Source organism: Manis pentadactyla, chromosome 3 (genome assembly GCF_030020395.1).
Source record: "Manis pentadactyla isolate mManPen7 chromosome 3, mManPen7.hap1, whole genome shotgun sequence".
Taxonomy (NCBI): domain Eukaryota; kingdom Metazoa; phylum Chordata; class Mammalia; order Pholidota; family Manidae; genus Manis; species Manis pentadactyla.
In genome coordinates, this window is record NC_080021.1 from 3,533,264 (window position 1) to 3,557,814 (window position 24,551).

Consider the following 24,551-nt stretch of genomic DNA (forward strand, 5'->3'; position numbering starts at 1 on the left):
GGGGAGGATGAGGGCACGCGGAGGGGGCCCCCCAGGCTGCCCTGCTCAGTACGCACAGCGGCCCAGAGACCGTGGTCAGACAGCTTCGCCACCTTTCCCAGCCCTGGCCACACGGCCCTTCAGAGCCTCAGTGTCCCCTCCATCTCCTGGTCTCCCGGTCGCCGAGGCTGTGCGTGGGCTGGTGCAGGGCTGCCCCCTCCGGAGGGGTAACTCTGCCGCACAGCCCACCCCACACTGCCTGTGTCCACCGGAGCCCCCTCAGCAGCATCTGGGAAGCAGGGCTCTGAAGTGAGAAGAGGAAAGATTAGATATTAATTTAATTTAGTTCAGGTTCTAATTGTCTGGAGAAACTTCTTATGCACTAGCATTAATTTATTTCCACTTAGGGCCAGTTACGCTAATTCAAATCTGTTTTAAGTATTAAAATACTGATATCGTGAATCAGATAATAAAACTGAGGAAACCAGGGGGCTGAGCACAGGGCAGTGTCTACAGTGGGAAGAGGAGGCTGCATCCTTGCTGCCTCCCACTGGGGGTTGGGCAATGCTGACCTTGACCTTGGCTGGAGGCGGTTATAGGCTCACCCTCCTCCTCCATGTACCTGGGCATCGCTATCAACCAGGTAACAGGCAGGTGGCTCAAAACATGCTATCACCGCTGCCTCCCGGGCTGACCTCTGGGGCGAAGCCCATCACTGCTCGTGGCCGTGCCTCACGGCCTGCAGCTCTGCCCCCTTAGGTCCCCATCTGCCTGCCAGGCAGCCCTGGGCCCACACCGTCATCTGGAGCTGTTGGCCCACAGTCATCTGGGGGCGGAGGCTCGGGGTTCTGCCTGTCACATGGGGTGAACCCTGGGTTGTGGAGGAAACGCTGAGATCAGTGTCCAGTGTGCCCACAGATGCCTGGGAGCGGGGCCTGCTGCTGCCCTCCTTCTGCACACCACTGTGTCCACGCGCATCCCTGCCATGCACCACCCACCATCCTCCCATCCTCTGAGCTGCACTCCACGTGGCTGCACCAGGACCTCGCCAGGGCTCCAGGCTGCACTGCTCTGCTCTGGGCCTGCCCTGGGGGCTCACGGGGATCCTAAGACATTTCCTCGGAGCGCCAGGGGTCCAGGAGCCGACGTGGCCTCTCCGACCCCAGTGTCCTGGGATTGCATCACATGTGGGTTCCAGGCCTTGGCCCAGAGAAGGTTGGGGTACTGGTGCACTCTCAGAGGAGGTGGCCGAATGGGAGGGGTCAAGAGCCCAAGGCCTCAAGGCTGGAGGAGCTGTGAGGGCTCCTCCAGGACATCATGTCACTGCCAGGTTCGTAGCTACTGGGCCCAACTCCCCGGCACGCAGCTGCCATGTGCCAGGCGGTTTCAGTCGAGCTTTGCCCTGGGCTGCTGTCTGGCCCATTGGCGATCCAGTCCCTGCTGCCTGCTTCCCTTCACTCCTGACACCGTTCCCAGGTTAGCCAGTGCCTCCTGCTCCCTTTGACCTGCTGTCCCCCACCCTGAGCCACCCGCCCGCCCAGCAGCCTCCAGCAGATGCCACCTTGGGGCACATCCCCAGGGTGCAGGGCAGCCCTCAGTGGAGTCAGCTCCAGGGCCGGGGGAGCGAGGGCCTCCTCACTGCTGGGGGCTGCTCGGCAGGGGCCAGACCGTGCGGCTCCCCCTCGGGCACGTGCCTGCTGAGTTCCTGCCCCTGAGCATTCCTGTGCCTCTGACGAGCCCGGCCCTCCTCGGCCCTCTTACACCCGGTCTCCAGGTGCGGGCCTGACGCCCCACTCTTTCCACTGAAGCCCCACGCTGGCCCCTATCACTGCAGGCTGTTCCATAGCTGGGGCAGGCAGGGGGGCCTCACTCGCCAGCCTCTCAGGCCTGGGGCCCCCACCTGTGCTCAGTGCAAGCTAGACACCCCTTTCATACTTGCTGCATGAATGAATGAACCAGTGAGTGAACCGTATGGACGACCTTGGCGAGACCCAGAGGGAATGTCAGGGAAGAGGGGGCCTCGTGAGAAGGTCCTGGGCCTGTGGCCAGAGAGGCCTGAGGTTCAAACATAGCCAAGTTGCCACTGACCTCAGGCCATGGGCAAGTTCCTGTCACTTCCCAGGTCTCTGTCCTCGTCCAGGATGGGGACGCTGCCCTGTGGGCTGTGTAGGTTCCTGAGCCTGGTATGGTCGGTGCCAATCTCTTCTGGCGGGCGAGGCTGATGAGCGGCAGCAAGTGCAGGGGTGGGACACGAATGTGGCGGCGGTGAGCCCTGCCCAGCCTGGCCCCGTCTGGGGGCATGGCCCGATGCGGGGAGAGCGTGCAGGGCGGCCAGCGGATGAGCTCCCTTGAGGCGCCAACTGGGGGCTTGTCCTTGCTGGGCCCCTCGTGAGCTGCGGCCCTGGCGAGTCAGTCACCTCTCTGGGCCTCAGTGGGCTTGTCCTTGCTGGGCCCTCGTCCGTCAAGGTGGGCCAGGGGACGGCTATCCTGGGGCTGGCCTGGCCTCCGGAGCCCTTGCCGTGAGTCCCACCCTCCTCTGGGGCCTTGCCCGGGCTGGGTGGCTCTTGTGCCTGCTGCACCGGGCAGGCTGAGTTCTCACTGCGGGGGTGGCCGGAGCAGCGTGGCTCATCGAGTATGGACAGGGTGAGCCATCCGGGGAGGCAGGGAAGGGTTTGCAGGCCCAGGGATGCTGGCCCAGAGCAAGGCTGGCTGACAGCACTTTCAGGGCCTCAGTCACCTGCACTGCGGGGCCAGCTCATGCGCGTGCTATCCCCGCCCCCACCTGCCCTCCTGCCCCCCAGGGGCTGCTCGGGCAATCTTGGGCCAGGGAGGCCATCTGGTCTTAGTATCCCATTGCACAGATGGACAGACTGAAATCTAGGATGAGGGCCCAGAGCACCACACGAGGGTCACCACAGGCGCCGGAGCAGGAGGCTGGTGGGAGGATCACGAGCTTGGGCGCCTGCTGCCCATGGTCCTGTCAGGTGCGGGGCAGAGCCCAGATGCTCACTTTTCCCTAAAACCTGGGGCAAGTAGGGGAAGAAGGAAATGCCTGTGGCTGTGCCACGCCTGTGGGGAATCATGGTGCGCGACGTGGAAAGTACAGATGGCGGGCCCTGGGCGGGGTGACAAGGTCAGGAGCTCTGAGGGGACAGGGGCTGGGTGCTGAGAGCCTCACCACTCTCAGAATGATTCTGCTCCCTCTTATTCCCCCCCCCCAAACCCTGCTTCCCCATGTATGAGAGGGCAGAACTGAACAAGCTGTGTTTGAGGTGTTCTTCAGTTAGGATTGGGTATTACTCCCTGAGTCGGGTCAGAGACATGGAGGTATATGTTCCTGGATGGGTGGACAGGCGGTAGACAGGTGGACAGGTGATGGATGGATGGACAGGTGGTGGACGGGTGGACAGGTGGACAGGTGATGGATGGATGGACAGGTGGTGGACGGGTGGACAGGTGGGTGGGTTGGATGGACAGGTGGACAGGTGGGTAGATGGAGAGATAAACACGAGGATGGGTTTAAGTGGGTTGGAGATGGGTGGGTGGATATGTGCATGGATAGATGGGTAGATGGTTCAGAGGACAGATGACTGGATAGGAGGTGGGTGGATGAGGGTGTGGGCGGTGGGTGGCTACTTGTCTGGGTGGGGGGACAGATGGGTAGGGCTGTGGGCGGACGGGTGGGTGGGTGGTCGATAGATGCCTGGGTGGGGTGGACGGATGGGTGCGTCAGCAGGATGGAGGGGTGGGTGGATAGGGTAGAGGCACTGGCGATGGGTGGGAGTGGGTGGAAGGCTGGTGAATGGGTGGAAGGTAATGTGTCTGGGTGGAGACATGCGTGGCTACGTGAACTGTGGGTGGTGGAGGATGGCGTGGTCTTTCCGGTGTTGAAACTTTAGGCTTCCTCTCCTATTAACAGCTACGTGTTCGGTGGTCATGTACACAGCAAAAGCCCTGGACTGGTCGGTAGAAGATCTGGGCTTGATTTCACCCTGTTACTGTGTGACATTGGGAAAGTCACTCGCTGCTCTGATCTTCAGGGCCTGTCTGCAAAATGAAGGGCTGGAGTCACTGGCCTCTGGGTTTCCTTACTCTGGTGAAGTTCCAGGGGTCCCTTGCCTTCTGGCCCCCCCGCTGCCTCCTCCTGGTGGTCCCTCTGTCTCTCCCTCCTGCACGCCTCAGACTCGGCCTTCCCAGTGGGTGGCAGCTCTGGGCCCCGTGAGAGCCCGGCAGGCGGCCCTGCGGTGCCTCCTTCTGGAGCCAGCCCGCCGATGCCAGCTTCCTGGCTGCATTTGGATGGGTGCCCAGCAGGGTTCTGAGGTTGTCGTTTAAGTCCTGTGGGTGGCCATCTGTCACGTAACCTCCATGGCTGAGGACACAGGCCCTCTGCGCCTCAGGCGGCCGCCATGTGGCCATGGTGGTCAATGGTGGCTGATACTAATATTACCTTTATTTGGGTAAAACTGAAGCGTCAGCGCTCACCTGGGGGCACTGCAGGAGGCCTCACCCTCCCTGCCATTTGCCTTTCTTCCCAGGGCCCTGCAGCCATCCTGCCAACCTCAAGCATGTTCCTGAGCTGCGCGGTGTCAGGGAGACGAGCTGGAGAGTGACAGGAAGGTGACACTTTATCCACGATTATCAGAGTAATGCCGACGGCAGAGCCACGGCCTGCAGGCCCCCAGCGGGCCGGTCGGTTTCCGGGCAGGCCTGGGCTGGCGTTCTGCCAGCTGCGGCGCCCCCAGCTCTGCTTCCTGCAGGTGGGGTGACCTTGGGCCTCAGTTCCCTCCTGTGTAAAACAGGGGCAGTGTGACCCCTCCAAGGTGCTTGTGAAGACAGACGGAAGGTCGGTCTGCCGAGGGTCGGTAAGGCGCTGGCCGGTCATGTCCAAGGCGAGACGTTTGACCCTTCCTTCCAGTCTGCAGGGACGCCGTTGGGTGGGGCCCTGGGACCCCGCCATCCCCATCCCTTGGCCTGGGCCCCCGACCTGCCTGCTTGGTCTCCATGTGGACTATCACAGGCCCAGAGAACGTGTCTGATGGGAAGCATTGGGGACAAGGGACAAGGGCTCACCCCGGCTGAGTCCCCGGGACCAGGACACACACATCCCCGCTCTGCGCCTTAACTTCCTGTTTGATAAGCGGTGCTGAGGACTTGCATTAACAACGGTTCTTAGGCCCCTTCCACCCCCAACCTTCTTGGCCTCAGTAAGGAGGGAGGAAGCGACACTACACACACGCTTGGTGCCAGGGCCTCTGTGGCAGCCACCCAACGCAGGTGCGGTGACAGCCCTGACGCGGTGTCCCTGGGAGACATGTGAGGCAGGGGCCCTGAGGCCTCCCACAAGTGGACACCTTTCATCACTTTACAGTTAGGATGAAGCTCTGAAGGGTGAGGGGCACCCCCAGGCCCAGGGTGGGTGGTGATTTGCCCTGGGGACAGTCCCCATTGGCTGAGCTGGGGACCCAGGACACTGCAAGAAAGGGCCTCTCTGAACTTGTGAGGTTGGTCTGGGAGTGGAGGGGCCCCAGGTGGTGTCACTCACCATCTCTCCTCCCAGGTGGTGCCCTGGCTGGACACAGGGTGCCTCCGAAGGGCACCTGGCTGAGCTTGGGTGGGGCCCCCAGGAGAGCCTGCCGCTCCCCTCCCTCCAGCCTGACCACCACCCAGCTCTGGCCTGGTCACCCAGAAGCCACTATCCCTCTGGGCCTGCGCTGTGTCTATGGTACGGGAGTGGTCGGGGGCAGGGAGGCGCCTGCGGAGCACTGGGGGGCTGACCCCTGGGTGGCGTTGGGGCGCAGCAGGCTCCTGAGCAGCAGGCACGGTGGGATGTGCAAGTTTGGATGTTTGTGGGGAGCAGAGAGCTGCTGAGGCCACAGGAGGTGCTCTGGGGGTTGCCAAGTGTGGCCAAGGGGCCTGGCTGCTGTGCAGGGAGTGACCTGTCTCCTTAGGGAGCCAGTCCCCAGCCTGACCGGGAGGCATTCCCTGGGGCATGTGGTGGAGGGGCTGGGCCTGGCCTGGGTGCAGGTTGGGGAGGGAGCTGGCATTGCCTGGGAGGTGGGTCTGCACGTGCCAGCGTGAAGATGGGTGGGCAGCTGGCGGAGGGAGTGAGGTCAGGAATTGGCGGCAGGGAGCCCAGTGGAAGGACGTGGGGCCTCGGCTCAGCTCGGCCTGGAGAGTGTCTCTGGCTCGAATTCCTTTCCAAGCAAGGCTGAGGCCCAGAGGGGAGCAGGCCTTGCGGGGAGACCCCCTGTCCCAGTCCTGGGGGTGGCGGGGAGTTGCCAGGCCTCCCCAGCCTCCTCTGCCCCTGCTGCGGCCCAGCCTGGACCCACAGGTCTGGGGCGGTCCCTTCGGCAGCGGCCTGCCTCCCGGCCAGCCTCTGGGGGGCAGTGGCGGCCCAGTATCCTCCCTGTGGCCGGCTCTGCCCGGGCTTCTGCTGTCAGGGCCTGGCTCACTGGTGGGGGGGGTGCATTTCTGGAGTTGCCTGCCCCCAGGCTGAGGGGGAGGCTGGGGACGGGGGTGGGGGCGCACAGGGTGGTACGACCACAGCAAACCTCTCCGGCTGCTGCCATCCACGCAGGCCTCCCCCGCACACGAGACAGTCTATGTGCCCCTCCCACGACCTCTCTGACCCCAAGGACTCAGTTCTTGGCCCACTGGCCCCATGAAGCTGGGTGAGCAGCCTCACGCCTCTTCTCCATGAGCTTTTTTCTGTTCCTGACATCAGGCCATGCCACCGGCACAGAGGTCCTTGGCGAACCAGACTCTTGGAGAATATTCCATGACACTGTGCCTACAGTCTTGGTCTGGACGGCCCCCATGATGGGGAGCTCATTACTTCCAAGGTGGTCCACCCCGTCCAGGGACAGTCGTAGCCTGTTCACTGAACAAGGGTGCCACACACAGTCATGCCCGCATGGGGCAGCCTGCATTGGGGGCCGAGCACATGTTTTCTCCCTTCTTCCCTTTCTTTCAACAGTGAAAATTCTGCCTGAGACCAGACCTACACCCCCGCCCCATCGCCACAGCAGGCCCTGCCTCTCTCCTCTGGTGTCAGCCCTTCAGGGGTCTGTGAGCAGCGGCCCCTGGCCCACCAGGCTGTGGTCTGGCAAAGGGAGACACCAGCCCACGTGCACATGGCACAGGCAGGCTGCCGCCGGGAGCTGGCACGCTCAGGAGGAGTGCAGGGTGTGAGGAGCAGGAAGGGCTGCCTTTCCAGAGGGAGGTCAGGGAAGCCTTCTTGGAGAAAGTGGCTTTAAGGGGAAGAGTCCTCGGGCACAGGGGGGAGAATGGCCAGGCCCTGGGACAGCGTGGGTGAAGGCCCAGGGGCAGGGAGGGGGGGAGAGACCGAGGAAACCGAACTGCTGGCTCTCGGCCCTCCTGCCCTCATGGACATTTGCTGGGATCACGGTCCCTCTGTTTGAAAGCCGTGGTGTGGTTTCTGTATCTGACACCCACTCTTCTCCTTCGGCTGCTTTAGGCTGGGTTCATGGCGGCTGTGGCTGGCAGCACGTTGCCTTCTGTGCCTCTCCGGGTCTATGAGGGTGGAGAGGTCAGCCACCAGAGGGGCTTTGCAAGGGGGCCGCTCTCACGTAGAGGATGATCAGGGGCCGTGAGATGAGGCATTTCCTGGCTCCCAGGGTTCACACAGGATCGCAAAACAAGGGCTCAGAGGGGCCTCCAGCACACAGGCTTGCGGGACAGGGATGTGGGGAGCCCCGTCCAACTCCGTGGCACACGCTGGTGCAGGGAGCTGTGAAACGCTGGCCAAGCGTGACGATGCCCGGGGGGCGGGGGCGGGAAGGCTCAGCCATCATGGCAGGGTCTGCTCTTGTCCCCATCCCTGCCGTTTCAGTCTATCTGAGCCCCCTCCTGATGGCCCTCCGTGTCCCACTGAGGCTGTCTGAGTGGGCGTGAGGTCGAGGGAGGAGAGTGACAGGTCCCCTTATCTATCCACTGCCACATAGCAAACCTCTCCAAAAAACTGGGCAGCTTAAAGTGACAGTGGTTTATTTTTCACCACGCTGCCCAGTCAGCTGGGCTTTCCTTTATTCCTTGTGGGGTCAGCTAGGGTCGCTGAGGGGACTTCTATCCTCTGGGGACTGACGTCCCAGACGGCCTTACCCATGGGGGTTGGGCCTCGGTGGTGACCCCGGGCTGGGAGCCGGGTGCCACCCCATACGGCAGGTCTCTCCTGTAGCCGGTCTGTCCATGGGGCTCTCCCCGGGTGACGGTCAGTGGGGCTTCTCTGCATGGCACTGGCCTCCAGGAGGGTGAAAGTGGTTGCTAACCAGGCCCCGGAGCTCACACAGCAGCTCCTCTGCCACGTTCTGTGGGGGAAAGCAAATCACAGCCAGTGCAGCCCCAAGAGGTGGGGGAGCAGACCTTCCTCACGGTGGGACTGGCCGAGAAGTACTGTGACCGTGAGTCCCCGGGCTTCCTGGGGAGGGGACGGGTGAGGGCTAGCCCGCTGAGCAGGGGCCACTGAGGAGGCCCCACAACTACTGGGGAAGGCCCTCCTCCACCTGCCAGCCCTGTGACGGCTTTGACACGGCCTGATGTCTGTGATGAGTTCATGGTCAGTGGGGTGACCAGGGAGGGGAAGTGGCAGAGTCTCCGAGGCGTCCTCGGTCATTCCTTCATATTTCGGAGGCACCTACTGTAGGCCAGACCTCACAGAAGAAGAGAGGCAGCCGGACCAACATGTGCAGTTCTAAGCGTTCGGGGAGGCAGGGAAAGCTGCAGGGTCTGGGACAGGAGAACCAGAAAGGGTGGTCTGGGTGGGCTTCCTGGGGGAGGAGACAGGGAAGTGGAGACTTAGAAGAGGATAAAGAACCTGCTGCCCTATGAAGAATGCAGGGAAAAGAATTCTAGACTGGGAACAGTGTGAGGGGAGGCTCTGAGGTACCAGATACTGGGGAGCTTTCTGGGGAGAGACTGAGAGCAGGGAGCAGCCGCTGCTCGGAGGCGGCTGGGCGCCCTGGAAAAGGCTCCCAGAAATGAGTTTATGCATTGGAGTCTGTTTGCACATGCAGCTGAGGTCAAACGAGCACCCTGTTTCTCTGGGGAGCACGGCTTTGTCTGGGCCTCCGCCTGCGGTGGGCAAAGCCCACCCTCTGCTGTGAAAGGCACAGCCACACCCGCGGAGACAGGCAGGGTGGTGCTGTGCGGGGGCTCTGCGGCAGGGACCCGGAGCCTGAGTGACTCTGGGTGCAGGCGCTCTGGAGCGGCCTGGGGCCATGGGCTGGGAGGGAACCGGCCTACCATGGAGGGGCCTGCTGGGGGCAGCAGCTTGCGCCTGGGAGAGGGAGGTCCTGGCCACACAACGTGGACACAGCCACGCCTCATTTCTCTGGTGTCGTGCCCATGTCTGTGGGAGTGCCCGAGGTTGTCTGGGGGGTGGGGGAGCCTGCCATGGCACCTGTGTCTCCACAGGCAGGCCCGTGCCACTCTCACCAGCCTGGAATCTCCCCGAGGGTGGCTCTGTACCTGCCACCAGATTGGGGCTCTCCTGAGGGTGGGACACTGCCTCCCCGCCTAGATCTGCAGTCACTGACAGTGAGGCTGTGTCTTTAAATCTTTGGCTACGTGGGGCTGGGACCAAGTCACTGCTACCCAGCCCGGGGATGAGACGCTGCCTCTGGAAGAGGTCCCCCTCCCCTGTGCCTTTCAAAAAGCTTCCCATTTTCCCAGAGCAAATCCGCCTCCTGCTGCTGGTCTCTTGGTTGGATTAGAGCAGTGACTTCTAAGCTCGAAGACACCCAAGTCGAAGGAAGAAGAAAAGGGCCAAAAAAAAGAAAAAAGGGATGAAGATGCCACCTCGCAGCTGTCCTGGCAGAAGCTTCCCTTATCTCTCCGCCACAGCCTGTGGGTCCGTGCACGCCAGATAACCCCGCAGATCTTGTTCTGTGCAGAGACGCACGACAGCCTCGCAGGCCAGCACAGCCCTCTGCTGGCTTCCTCCCGGAGCAATGTCTGCATGTGCGGCAGGGCAGGGCCCGCCAGGCTGGGGCTGCAAGGGGCGGGCTGGAGGGACCTCGTTCGCTGATGGCTGCTCGGGACCAGGCACGGAGCATGCGTGGCCCACACAGGCCTCAGCGGCTCTGCAGGGGGCGCCTCACAGATCCGTTTTGCAGGTGGGGAAACAGGCCCAGAGAGGTGGGAATATCCAAGGTGGGGCACGAGTCCCCTTGAGGAGCACATGCTCCGGTGCCAGAGAGCTGACTAGGCCATAACTTTTCCTGGACTCAGTTTCCCTTCTATAGGAGATGGACAGGGAGGGTAAGCTGATGTCCAGCGTTCAGAGAGGGAAGCCAGGGCACTGGGTTTAGCCTCAATATGTCTGTTAGGAACGGCTTCAGACAGAGTAGGGGGGCTTGCTTGGCCTTTTGGTGAGCATTTTTGGTCTGCTCGCTTAGGCAAGCTGCCGAATCTCGCGGAGCCTTGCCTTCCTTACCTGCAAGGTGGGGGCAGTGACCCCCGCTTGAGAGACCGTCGTGTGGCTTTGCCGGAGTTCACCGAGGCTGGGCACCCGAACTGGGAACTGGAGCCCTGTCTCTCACTCGGCTCAACTTGCAGGGTCCAACCAAAGTCAAGGTCCCCTGGGACCCCAGCTTGCTTTGGGAGATGGCAGTGCAGGGTGCCGTTATCTGTGCTGGAGGGCTGGCCGTGAAGTGGGGCACAGGGAACTTGAGAGGGGCTGCAGGAAGCTTGCCGAAGTGAACCCCAGATCAGAAGACTTCCCGTAAGGGTGGGCTGACAAAGTGCAAAGTGCAAAGGTGGGACAGGGAAGGGGACTTAGCTAAGAGCTGTGGTGGGTGGGAGGTGGGCCCGCATCTCCAGGGACAGTGGGCTGGGCCAGATGAGGGCTGCTGGAGCTGACCACGGACGCTCTGTATAAATGCAGGGGTGAGAGGCCCGAAGAGGAAAAGATATGGCCTCTGGAGGGGCCAGAGGAGCCACGTGCTCTGGGAGGGCAGGAGAAGAATTGCTTATATTAGCCCTAAGGTCAGTGACCATGTGCACCGCACCTTGGGGAGCCTCTCTCTGTTGCCTGGCAGTGCAAGGTATTATTAACCCAGCCAACGCTAAGTTCCTGAAGGTGCACTGGACACAGCCCAGTGCCCAGGCCCTCTGCACCTGGGCCATCTGCATCAGCCCCCACAGGAGGCGGTCGGGGCTGTGCCCCAAAGCTGGGCCTCTCTCACCCGGTGAGTGGCCTGTAGATGGAGCGTCTCCTCCCTGCCCTCCTCCTCCACTGCAGCATGAGGGGATGCTCTTGGACCAGGAGGGGCGAGGGTCCTTCAGCCCTGGGAGCAGCAGGGACACACTTGGGCCCTATCATCAATCCTGTCCCTTTCAGTCTCCCTGACCTCTCGCTGCTCCCAGTTCCTCCAAAGTTGGCCTGAATGTCCTGGAGTTCTCTGAGTGTTGCCATATATTAAGCACTGTTCGGGGTCCTGAGCATTTCACACCCCGTGCCTCCCCTTGGCTCATCGAGGCCGCATTGTCACCCTACTTTAGAAATGAGCAGGAGGTTCAGAGCAGCTGGGCATCTGGCCAAGCCCGCAGCCAGGCCACTGGCTGGGAATTGTTTCTCCGCTTATCCTCGGGCCCGGAAGCACACCACACCACCCCCCAGCGCCTGTCCACGATCCCTCTCTTAGAAATCATTATGAATCATAAACAGGGTTATAATAGCTGTAACAGTTCTGGAAAACTCCCCACCTAGGCTGACGTAGAGAGGTGCGTAATGGGCTGCACCCTGACAGTTCCCACACACAGCGTGTTCTGAGTTGCTGTGCCTGGGAGGACCTACCGCCCTCCTCGCCGCTCAACTATTTTCAGGCAAATCCCAGGCTTCATCTCATTTTCTCTCTACCTACTCCAATATGAGCTTGTAAAACATAAGATTCTTTTAAAAAACATAACCATGAGATCATTACCACCCCTAAAATAGCAACGATTGCTTAATATCAAATATTCAATGCGTTCACATTTCCGCACTGTCACACATTCTTTTTTTGAAAACTTATTGCCTTCCAGTTCCAAATAAGGTCTACACAGGACATTTTCTGACATTAAGGCCTCTTTTGGTCTATGGATTTTCTTTCTCTTTCTTCTTTCAACCTGATTGTGCAGTTGTTGAAGAAACTGACTGTCCAGCACTTTTGCACCCTGCATTGCGCAGACTGGACCCCTTTGTGTGGTTCTGGCCCGGGTGGTTGGGCTGGTGCTGGCGGACTGGCCTGTGTGGGGGAGAACCGGTTGGTGGGAGGGGTCAGGCTCCACCTCAGGGACACACAGGGTCTGGGCTGGTGTCTGGGGTGACCCAGACCTTCGTCCACTGACTTCGGGGAGGTGGCAAGACGTGACTTCCTTCCATGTTTCTCCACAAAGAAACCATTTACTGCAAGTAAAAAGTGAAAGGCTCACCTCCCCCTCCTCACTTAGCTACCTTCTCGGAGACGCGCTCTGCCATGCGGCCCGTCAAGATCCTCCTCTAGGCCTAAGCAAGCACACTGCCATGCAGGCACCCAGCTCTGCTCTTTTCTTTACAAAACAAATTGGATCACATTGGACGCATTGATCTGTAGCATGCTCCGTTCATTTAAAGTTATAAATTATGAACACTTTCCATGTCACTACACAGACAGCTCCTCATTTTTTATCCATAAACATTTCAGAGTGTGTCTCTGAAAGATGAGACTTTTAAAAACACCCAGCCACGACAGCGCTCTCCCACCTAAAGGGAGAATGATCATCCCTTCATATTGCTCAGATTTCCCAGATTAAATCACAAATGTTTTGCTACACGATTTTCATTAAAATTATTTTAAAAATAAAGGTGCACACATGCAGTGAGGTAGGTCTCCCAGCTCTGAGTTTACAGATCTCTCTCCATCTCACTCTTTCTCTTTTCTCTTTGAGATGTATTTGTCGAGGACACCAGGTCTTCCGGCTTGGGAGCCTCCCAGTCGGGACTTCCTGAGGCCCCTGGGGTGCTGCTGCTCCTGTTCCTCTGCTCTGAGCGGCGTCTCCTGCAATTGGCCATCAGAGCCGAGGTGCTTACGCAGCCTGCCTGCTCTCTTGGTTGTGATGTTCTCGGACTTGATAGTCACTGCCTACATCCATCAGTTTGCTTGGGAGTCGCGGAGGAATTCGACCATCCCCTGTGCATTCATTGGTTAGAATACTTCTCCCCAGAGTAGTGTCCACTCTCCACTCGTTGGTTACCAGGATGCGTGGTGGGAGAGGACAGCCAGCCAGGGGACATGCCAGATTCTCTCCCTTATTTACTAGCTTCCACAGCAATGAGTTGGTTTCACGACTGCCAGGGAGATTCCCCGGTCATTTTGATCTCAGGAATTTGGACATATTTGATATGTTTCAATTTGTTGCAGTTACAATCTGTGTTGATGTTCAAACTGTCCAATCTTTTGCTTGTGGAAACCTAGCCTGGCCTCCGACCTGCTTTTCAAGCCGCTTGGCCCTTGCCTGCCTGGTCCCAGAGCACAGGCGCTGGCTCACGCTGCAGCCTGCACCGCTTAGTAGCTGTGTGGCCATGGGAACTGTCTTGAACATCAGCTTTCCCCTCTGTAAAATGGTAGCAAATACCTCCCACATGGTCTTTTCTTTTTGGCTATTAAGTGATGATATCATGTGTTTGGAAGAGTGTCTGCTCAGCAAGGACGGGTTACAGCAGGACAACGACAGCTCTGATCATCGTTCTTCCCCGTGGGCTCAGGCCCCGAGCCCCCAGACCATGAGCCATTTGCTCTCTTCCTCTCTGTGTCCGTAGGAGCTGGCGGCCTGGAGATGCCCAGCTCAGGTCTGCAGGCTCTAGCATGCTTCGTTTTCTAAGGTCACCACCCTGAAGGCCTGGGAGTCAATGGCAGTTGGGGTGGGGGAAACCAAGAAATCTGGAAACCTGCTCTGGAGGTCTGCAGACACCTGGCCTTCTTTGTGCAGAGCAGAAGGCCCGAGGGAGGTTCAAACCACTTAGCAGGGGCAGAGTTGCTTGGGGGGACCCTCCTGGCTTCTCAGCTGGCAGGCAAGATGAGCCTTTAGGAGCCCTGGGAGATTTGCCTTCCACACCTGCAGCTCACTTGCTCATGTGTACAAACACCCCATTACATCTGATTACAAACCATTAGTGCAATTAGGTTAGCCCCTCTCCACGTTCCAGGGCCTGCAGCCAGCTGTGTTGGGGGCCAGGGATAGAATAGCAAACAGCTTCCTGCAGAGGCGATGCCTGCAACAGCTCTCAGGGGCTCAGAGAACCCTGTCCTTTGGGGCTCGGGACTCTGGGCTCCGGCCTGTCCTGGTGGGGGGCTGTTCTGTGCCTCCTGGGGCTGGGAGTGGAGGTGGGGTGAGGTCACCTGAGAGGCACAGCCTTCCCCTCCCCCTGGAAGGCTGCCCCTGCCAAGGCTCTCACCACTCCCCCACCCCCTCCCCGCACTGCTTCTGTTTGGGGCCAGGGGCTCCTTTGCCGTGGGGCTGTTCTGGGCACTGTAGGGTATGTAGCAGCGTTGCCGGCCTCTACCCACTAGATGCCAACAGCACTCTCCTCTGTTTGTGACAAGCAGAAATGCCCCCTGCTGTTGCCAGCTGTGCCCCCCGCTGAGAACCGCAGCCTGAACCTTGAAGTGGCATTTGGCAGGATCAGCGCCTCCTGGGCCTTCACGCTGCCCCTGTCTTATTTGCTTTGCTGCCTCGGCAGCAGCGCTGTGACGGCCCCTCCACCTGCACCAGCCCCCTTTCATGCCTGCAGCAGCCTTTTAAGCACAGACACTTAGTCACCTCTGGCTCTGTCAACCCCAGGGGTGCCCGAGTCCCAGAGACCCCACATATTGCTCTCCTGACCCTCCACGCTGAGCACAGCCCAGCCTGCTGCACTTAAAAGGGCCATTTAAGCTGTGTACTTGACCAGGAGAAAGGGAAGAGGCCTCCGCTGTTTGTTCTGGGAGTCGGGAGTGAGCGTGTGTTTCTTCAGAGCCCAGCCGGGGGCTGGAGGCTTCCTCTGTAAGCTGCCAGGCTGCCCCCGGATTGATGGCCTCTTGGTCTCAGTGACGCCATCCTAAGCCTATTGCCTGCTACTTTAATGACCTTAATTCTGTGGCAGTCACTTCCCCAACTTCCCCTGAAGCTGGGGTGCATCCTTCGGGGTGTGGGGTCTGACGCTCACTTGTGTCCGGTGGGGTTCAGGGCGCAGCTGCTGTGGCCCGCTCGTCTGAGAACTTGAACTTGGTCACGGCTCCTGGCAGGTTGATTGCAAACATGCACTTCCTTCCCACTCTGTCTCCTTGCCCTTCTCAGTGCGACCTTGTTGTTTCTCCCATTGAGAAGTGCTGTGTGTCCCTAGGGTGACCAGCCCCTGAGGTTTGCCTTGGACTGTGGGGTTCTCCCCATGAAAACACGGGGTTTTCAGGGCTGGTACTGGAAATAGCCCAGGCAAACTGAGCAAATAATCCTATTTGCTCCCTGTCCCATGCATTGGGGTGGGTATGAGAGTTGGTTTGGCCAATAGAATGTTTTAGCCAGCCCCCAAACTCCCCCACTTCCAACCCTCTGATTTGTAGCATTTGCCAGTTTCCTTGGTGTGAAGACTCCCCCTATGGTTGATTTCAACCTACCAATGTGGTGGCCCTGAATGCGGACTTAGGAAGACTTGTGCACGGTTGGTGGGGTCACCACCAAGCGTGAGTTACAGAGCTTAGCCCTGAGACGCTCTGTGAGCCACGTGAGCTTCTGCTCTCTCCCTGCGGCTGCACGTGGGCAATCCTGAGCTGCCCTGCTGGGGGGTGGACCACACAGGGAGGCAAGCTGTCCCTGCAAGGCAATCCTAGACCAGCTCACAGCCGGCTTATGCCCGGTCACGTGAGAAAAGGCAGCTAAGACCAGCAGAGTCACCCAGTCAACCACAGCTGACCTCAGATGCGTGGGTGAGTCCTGCTGGGACCAGAAGAACCATGTGCTGATCCACAGACTCAGAAACTCATCGTTAAATTCTCTTGTTTTAAGCAATGGCACTGCTTTAAATGTATTGTTTTAAGAGATTCTTTATTTTGGGATGGTTTGTTATGCAGTGATCACTAACTGATACACAGATGTTCATATGGTTTTCCTTTAGTTGAGTCATGCATCTTGATATATTACGTGCACTGATTCTAATTTTCATTTTAACTTACTTTAAAAAATTTGCACTGATTCTCTGTGAGATGGGAATTATATCTTACACAGAAACAAAGGTCTCCCTTTATACTAGAAAGCAAATGTTCATGTTTGAAGAATTGACCACAGTTCTGTATTTTCTTGCAAAGCAACAACCAAGTGCTTTATGTGCCTGGAGAGAGGCCTGGTGCAGGCCAAGCAGCGCGGATGAAGGTGGGAGAACTTGCCAAATGCCTTTGGAGAGATGAAAGTAATTACCAGCTAGGACAGGCTGGCATAACTGGTTCATGCATGTGCAGGGCTGTCCTGAGGCACTGTGTCATCATTTAATTGGCAATATTTTTCTTAGTGTCACACAAAATCATGGCATCTTGGAATCAGTGGTGTCCTTACTTTGACAGAATAGAGCATCATTTACATACGTATCACTCCCCTTAGCCCCTCATCCCTAGGCAGGCAGGAACTTTGGCTTTTTTGGTACAGGGCTGAGGGTGCGGTGGATCCCAGCAGCTGGGCTGAGTGGCCACCACCGTAGTGTCCGTCCCTGTGCTGCTGGGCTGCGTGGGCCGCCCCACCTCTCTCCCTTTGTTTCCTACTCCCCTCACCCTCAGAGCCACCCTGAGCTGCAGCAGAGCAAAATCCTACCCATCTTACAATGAGGACACTGAGGAGCTTGGAGAGGTTATGTAACCAGCAGGGTTGGTGGCCTGGGCGGTCCGTGGGCTCCCCACTCAGAAGGGCCCTGCACTTGGTTTGATGCTCTGCTGTTGGTGCATCTAAATTCTGAATTTTTAAGCAAGGGCCTCATATTTTCATTTTGCACTGGCCCTGAAAGTTATGGAGCTGGTCTCTGAAACCTTATAGTAGGGGTCTTATAATAGGACCTGGGTCAGATCTGGGCTCTGGGTCCACCTGCTGCTGGCTGTGTGCACCTGAGTGTTTGCTCGTAGGGCCAATTACAGGGTTGATCTCCAGGGCTGTGCCTGCCTCAGTGGCCTGATAGGGTGCTCCTTGCCAGGGACTGGCAGATAGTGCATGCTTGGTTTGTGAAGGGCATTTCTCTCTGGTCTGAGACCCCTCCTAGCAAACTGAAGAAACCCATCTGTGACAGTGCTTTGTAAATGTGTGTGATTACCATTACTGTTATCTGATTGCTGTGAGCCTCGGCATGGACACGTGTGTAAACTGGCTCCAGAGAAGAGGATGCCCTTGACTGCAGGTCCTGCCACTGGCCACTTATTTCCCTCCTGCCCCCATGCAGACGTCAGTGCCTGCTGATCCGCCTCAGACCCCTGGGGCTTTCCATCCAAGGCCCCCGTGGCCAGATGCTGACCCTTCTGAGGAACAGAGGTGAAGGGCTGCCCTTGAGTTGTGCTGAAGGTGAATGGCACTAACAGGCATTTATTTCTAAAATAGAACTGACTATCTAGACAGCTGGTTATTAACTTGGGGAAAGGGAATGCTATTTCAGGCCAAACATCAGAAAAACATTTTCCTTTGAGAGCTTGCCCTGAACTTTTCACACCAGCCTGGCTGTAAGTGGCAGGGGCAGGGAGGGCATCCCTTCTTCTCAGCGTCCTGGGAGGATGATGGCCAGGTGAGCCATAAGCATACATCAGCGATGAGCGACAGTGGGTGACATGGCATCCTGCCAGAAGCAACTCTGATGCCTTGTCACATGGCTGTAGTGTCCCACACTGTGGGTGACAGGGAAATCCATGTCCCACTATTCTTCCTGGGCATAGGTGCTTCAGATGGCTGGGGGTTAGGGTTTATGTTTATAGCTGGGGTCAGGGCTTAGCCTAGGATCTTAGTCAGGGCTTAACCTGTGATCAGTGTCAGGGCTCAGGGTGACTTTCTGGGGAGTGGGGGACAGCAGCAGGTACCGACCTGGGGTAGGCAACCAGAGAGTGCGTCCACCCTGGGTCCCCTGGCTACGGGGCTGTGTAGGCCTCAGCTCCCCACACCCGCAGGCCCTGGGAGGATGGGGCCTGGGACAGCTCCCGAGCATCAGCTGCGCCAGCGCATGTGCCTGCACGGTGACTTACTCCCCCATCAGTCCCCTCCCTTCCCCTTCCCAGCTAACGGTCTGTGGATGGACGCAGGAGGAGGCTGTGCTTTAAGGGATCCAGAGCCTTGGTCTCCCAGACTTGGGGGAGCTCGCAGGGCTCTCCCCTTCTGCACTGTGGCCTTGGCTGAGCAACCTGGACCCTGCTTGGGGGGCATCTAGGTGCTCAGCGGGAAGGACATGGGGAGCAGATGCCGTTGTCTTAGCAAGTTCCTTCAAGGGATTTTGTTTGCATATTGCCCCCCTTCTTCGGATATTTACTGTGAGGCACACATTATGCCTCTTTATTAAAACTGTTAATCAAAGGAAAATGCAAAAACTGAAGGAAGAAGACAGAAGATCAGCATGTGGAGGATGGAGCTATCCCAGTGCGGGGTGAGAATGTATCCCTCAGGCCAAGCCTGGGCGGAATTGAAAGGGTCCCCTTCTATTTACAGTGGCTTTCTGCCTCCATTTCCCCATAGTGCTCATTCTGTGGAAGGCCTAGGGCCAGATGTTTGTAAATAATGGTAACAGTGGCCATGTTTGCAGAACTTACTATAACTCAGCACCCCTTTAAGGCTTTGTGTATGTCAGCCCAGTGAATTCTCCCAGCACATCTGAGGCAGGACTGTTTCTGTCCTTGTTTTACAGATGAGGACATGAAAGCACAGAAGGCTTAATAGGTTGCCCACATTCACACAGCAAGCAAGAGGCGGAGCTGCATATGGATGCAGACAGCCCAGGCCTGTGTCAGCCACCAGGCCCTGCCAGAGAGCTGCTGCCTGGCCCTGGGGACTCACAGGCTCTTCTAAGGTCTGTCCTCGTCAAAATTCTGTGCGGCAGGTGTTATGATTTCTATTTTACACATGAAGAAACTCAGGCCCAAGGCCACACACCTAAGTGAGGCCATTGAAAACCTGGCGGGAATGGATCCCAGTGCAGCATAGTTCCTTCTGTGCCGTGTTACTTCCAACAGTAGTCGGTTCCTCACGTCTGCCTTCCCGTGGGCAAGCCCTCTCACAGGCCCACAGCTGTTCCCCTTCAGCCCCTCGCTTACAGGTCCCATCATCCAGGATTCCCTCGGCATCTGCACCACAAGGAGCACAGTGTGCGGAGCCAAACCTGACGTGCCGTCACATCACTGGTGCTCAGACAGGTCCGCATGAAGTGCCACTGGACCCTGGAGGCAGGGGAACCTCAACTGGCCTGGGCTGGGAGGAGGCCTGGGAAGTTTTCCCAGAGCCAGTGATCCCAGGATGGGCTTGGGGAACACCATGTGGTTGCTAAGGAGTGAGGTGGCATCAAATTCCAGGCAAAATGAGGACAAATGCAGAAGAGTATACAACTATATTAGCAATAGCATCATCACAAATGACATCATCTTCATCATCAATGTCATCATTGTCAACAGCAAAATCATCATCATTAGTGACATCATCAATAACATCATCATCATCCCCATCACCACCATCACCTTAATCACCATCACTACCATCACCATCACTGCCACCATCACCGTCATCACATCACCATCACCATCACCATCATCATCATCACTATCATCATCTTCATCATCATCATCAACATCACCATCATCACCTTCATCACCATCACCATCACCATCACAACCTTCATCATCATCACCATCACCATCATCATCACCATCACCACCTTCATCACCATCACCATCACCATCATCACCATCACCATCATCATCATCACCATCACCACAAACAACAACATTCAAACAGCAATAACAGTAGTACAAACAGCAGCCACTTGCTGGATGTTGAGTGACTGCCAGGTGGTGGGTTAAATGTGTGCCTACATTTTCCCATTTTGTCCTCACCACGGATCTGTGAGGTACAGCCCATCTTTATTCCCAATATACAGAGAGGATTTGGGAACTCAGAGAGTTCAAATGGACTTGCATATGACCACACAGTCAGGACAGGGTTGGATTCAACTCAGGCAGTCAGCTCTGTGACAACTGTCACACATGGTCAGGGGCTTCCAGAAGCTATCATTTCTCTGGGCCTCAGTCACTGTGTGAGGGATGAACAAAGGCGAGTGAGCAGCTGATAGTCACCTACAAGGCTACCCTCCAGCTCTGCCCAGCATCAAGGGGCCCATCATTACCAACAAGTAGGAAAAATGAAATCAGAGCAAGTTCTCCAGCACAATGGAGAACCAGGGCTCTGCCCAGTTTCAACTCCTATTCTTCCTGCAGCCTAATCAGAGGAAGGGGCTTCTCTACGGAGGAAACACAAGCCCTGGGTGTCCTACCCAAGACACATTCATACCTACTGACAGTGAGGGTAGGGAAAGGATCACCCAGCCCTGTTCTGCACATGCTCTGCCTCTTAGCACTGGGAGACCTTGAGCAAAGCACACTCCTCTCTCTGTCCTTGTTTCCTCTGAGCAAAAATGGGCATCGATATCTTGTCAATGGTCAAGAGGTTTCCTGATGATCCTATGAGACAACGGGCTCAGACGTGCTCCCCATGGACCAGATTACCTCTGAAGGGGTGGGAGAGGAGGAAGGAGAGGTTGAGTCTTTATTGAGCACTTTAGAGGTTTGTCGATTTTATTGATCATTTCAAAGAACTAGCTTTTTGTTTCATTGATTTTCTCTGTTGTTTTTCTGCTTTCAGTTTCATTGGCTTTGGCTCTTATTTTTATTATGTCCCTCCTTCTGTTGCTTTTATTTTATTGACTCTTCTTTTTCTAGGTTGAAGAGATGGGAATTTGATCACTGGTTTGAGATTTTCCTTTTTCTAATGTATGCATTTAGTGCTATAAAATTCCCTCTCAGCACTGCTTTAGCTGTGTCCCACAGATTTTGATATGCTGTATTTTCATTTTTATTTGGTTCAATGTAGTTCTTATTTCTCCTGAGACTTCCACTTTGGTAGATGGATTAAGTAGTTTCCAGGTGTTTGGAGATTTTCTTGTTGTCTTTCTGTCACTGATTTCTAGTTGAATTCCATTGTGCTGGAGAGCATACTATTATTCGAATTACTTTTTATTTGTTGAGGTTTGTTTTATGGCCCAGGATATGTTCTATCTTGTATATGTTCTTCAGGAACTTGCAAAGAATGTGTATTCTGTTGTGGTTAGCTGGAATGTTCTTTTGATGTTGATCCTGTTTTATTAATGTTAGACTGTTGGTTGAGGGTGTTGAGTTTTATATCCTTGCTTATTTTCCTATCTGGTTGTTATATTGTTGGGAGAGTAGTGTTGAAGCCACCAACTACAACTGTGGATTTGGATTTGTCATTTAACCTGTTATTTCTCTCCGTCTTTTTCTTCATATATTTTGTGACTCTGTTACTGGTTCATAAACATTTGGGATTGACCATGTATTCTTGGTGGATTGACACTAACACAAGCATTCCTGCTTATTTTGATTAATGTTTGCATGATATATCTTTTCCCATCCTTTTGCTTTCAATCTTCCTATATTGTTATATTTGAAGTGAGTCTCTGAATGGATAATATAAAATAGGTCTCATATGGTTAGGTTATGTCATTTAATCCACTCTCTTGATCTCTGACTTTTAATTGGTGTATTTAGGCCATTTATATATAATGTAATATTGGTATATTAGGGCTTAAAATGAGCTGCCATTTTAGTTTTTTGTTTTCTGTTTGTTCTTTCTTTCTTTCTGATTTTTGTTTCTCTCTTTTCTTTTTCCTGTTTTCCTGGAGTTACTTGAACAGATATTTTTTAGACTTTCATTTTGACTTATCTATAGTGTTTTTGAGTGCAACTCTTTGTATAGTTATTTTTGTGGCTGCTCTAGGTATTACATTATACGTACATAACTTATCAGTCTACTGGAGTCATATCACCAGTTGGATTGAAAATTCACTTCCTTTTTGTCCAATTACCTTCCTTTATTTACAATATAATACTTTAAAGCATTTTCTGTACATAAACTTAGAACCCCATACAGTGTTATAATCTTTGCTTCAACTGGCAAACATAATCAAGGAAACTCGGGAGAAGAAGGAAAATTTATTTCATTTACCCATATTTTTACTCTTTCTGTTGTTCTTCCTTCCTTTCTGATGTTACACAATTCCTTCTTTTATTGTTTCTTTTTAATTTGAGAACTACCATTAGCTGTCTCTGAGGGTGGGTCTTCTCACAGACAAGTTCTTGTAGTTTCCCTTCCACTGAGAATGTCTTGATTTCCTTTTCATTCCTGAAGTATGTTTTTGGTGGCTATATATGTCTAGGTTGACAGTTATTTACTTTCATTACTTGAAAAATGTTTTGTCACTTCTTTCCTGCCTCCATGATTTCTGATGAGAGATTCACTGTCATTCTAATTGTTTTTCCCCTGTGGGTAAGGTGTTTCAGAAGTGTGATGATGATGTGTCTGTGTGGATTTCCCTGTTTTTTTCCTATTTGGGGCCATTCACCTTCTTGAATTTGTATGTTTATGTCTCACCTAATTTGAGAAGTTTTTTGCCATCGTTTCTTTCGATACACTATCCAGCTGCTTTCTCTTTCTCTCTTCTGGGACTTTGATGACAGGAATCTTTTGTTATAGTCCCATAGTTACCTGAGGCTCTGTTAAAGTTTTTCAGTATTATTTTCCTTAGGTTGTTTAGATTCAGTAATTCCTATTGTTCCAGCTTTAAGTCCATGGGTTCTTCCCTGTGTCCTCTCCATTCTGCTGTTGAGCTCATCCACTGAGTTGAAAAATTTTTGGTTAATGTGTTTTTCAGTTCTAAAATCTCAATTCGGTTTCTTTGTATCTTCCATCTCTTTGCTGACACTTGCGTTTTCATTTGTTACAAGTTGTTCATAATTACCCAGCATTTTATGATGGCTTGTTTTAGACTCTGTGTCAGGTCATTCCAATATCTGACATCTCAGTGTTGGCATCTATTGACTGTCTTTTATCATTCACTTTGAGATCTTCCTGGTTCTTGGTATGATGAGTGCTATTTGATTGAAACCTGGACATTTTGGGTATTGTATTACAGACTCTGGCTCTTGTTTAAGCCTGTTTAAGCCGACTTCGGACACTGCACTGGTCAGGGAGAGGTTGCCGCCTCCGTACTAACAGTGAGAAGTAGACATCCAGGTTCCCCTTTTGGCCTCTGTTGGCATCTGAGGGGAGGGACTCCTCCTTACTTCCAGGTGGGTGTGCAGTTCAGGCTCCCCTTGCGGTCTCCACTGACACTGCGCGAAGGTCCCGTTCCTGCCTGCCTCCCTCTTTGGCCTCCCCCGATGCTCCAGCAAGAGAGGGAAGGGGATGGAAGATGCTCATTGGGAGACAACAGAGGAGCAAGAAAGTGGAAGAAACAAGGAATAAAGAACAGAGAAAGCAGAGCCCCTTTTCAGATAATGAAGGAGGTTCCAAGATACAGTTAAGTGAAGATGCAGAAGCATGGACAGAGACTTAGTGGGTCAAGGCAGGCCCACCTTGGCAGGGCCAGAAGAGCCACGTGCCCTCCTGGGAGCAAGGGTGGACTAGGGAATTTTTTCCCATTCAGAGAGAAAACGTGCTCTTCTCAGACAGAGGCACCCAGGGCCTGGGCACTGAGGGAGGCCCTGAGATGTCCTGGAGCCCCGCCCCATAGTGGTGAAGGTCCTCCTGCTTCTTGCCCGCTGCCCACCCACTCGTCAGTTTGCTCCCCTGCACACCTGAGCTGGGCCTCTCTTCCGTGCCTGGCTCTGGGGCTCAGGGTGGGAGCAGGCTCTATTTCCTCAGGGAGTGGGCCAGCCCAGGAGATGAGGGTTCTGGGGTCTGGTGGCTCCAGCAGTGGCTCCCTGGCCAGAGCCTCCCCTACTCTGGGCCCTAGAGGCCTTTAATGGGGAGCACAGATAGTGGATACCATGTTCCCACTACTTGGTGCAATGATAAGGAATTTGACTGAACACACCCCAGCCCAGCCCAGCAAAAATCTCTCATCTTTGGACGCCTCCCAGACAACTCTCCCTCTCCTACATGTGAGTTGTAGGGTCAAAAGAAGAGAGAAGTGTATGACCTTGAGAGACGTTACCCAAGAGTAGAATGAGGAGAGAAGCTCACCGCTTGCTTCTTCATAACCTCCACACTGGGCTCCGTTCCACAGGATGGCTTAGAGGAAAGTGGAACAGAGGAACAGAATGATGAATAATTTCATCATTATCACCACCAGCATAACCAACAACACTACCATCACTACCATTACCACCATCGTCATCAACTTCATCGTCACCACCACCACCACCACTGCCATCATCACCACCGTCACCACCACCACAACCAGCATAAAAATCACCACCACCACCACCACCACCATCACAATCACCACCACCGCTGCCACCACCACCACCACCAGCATCACC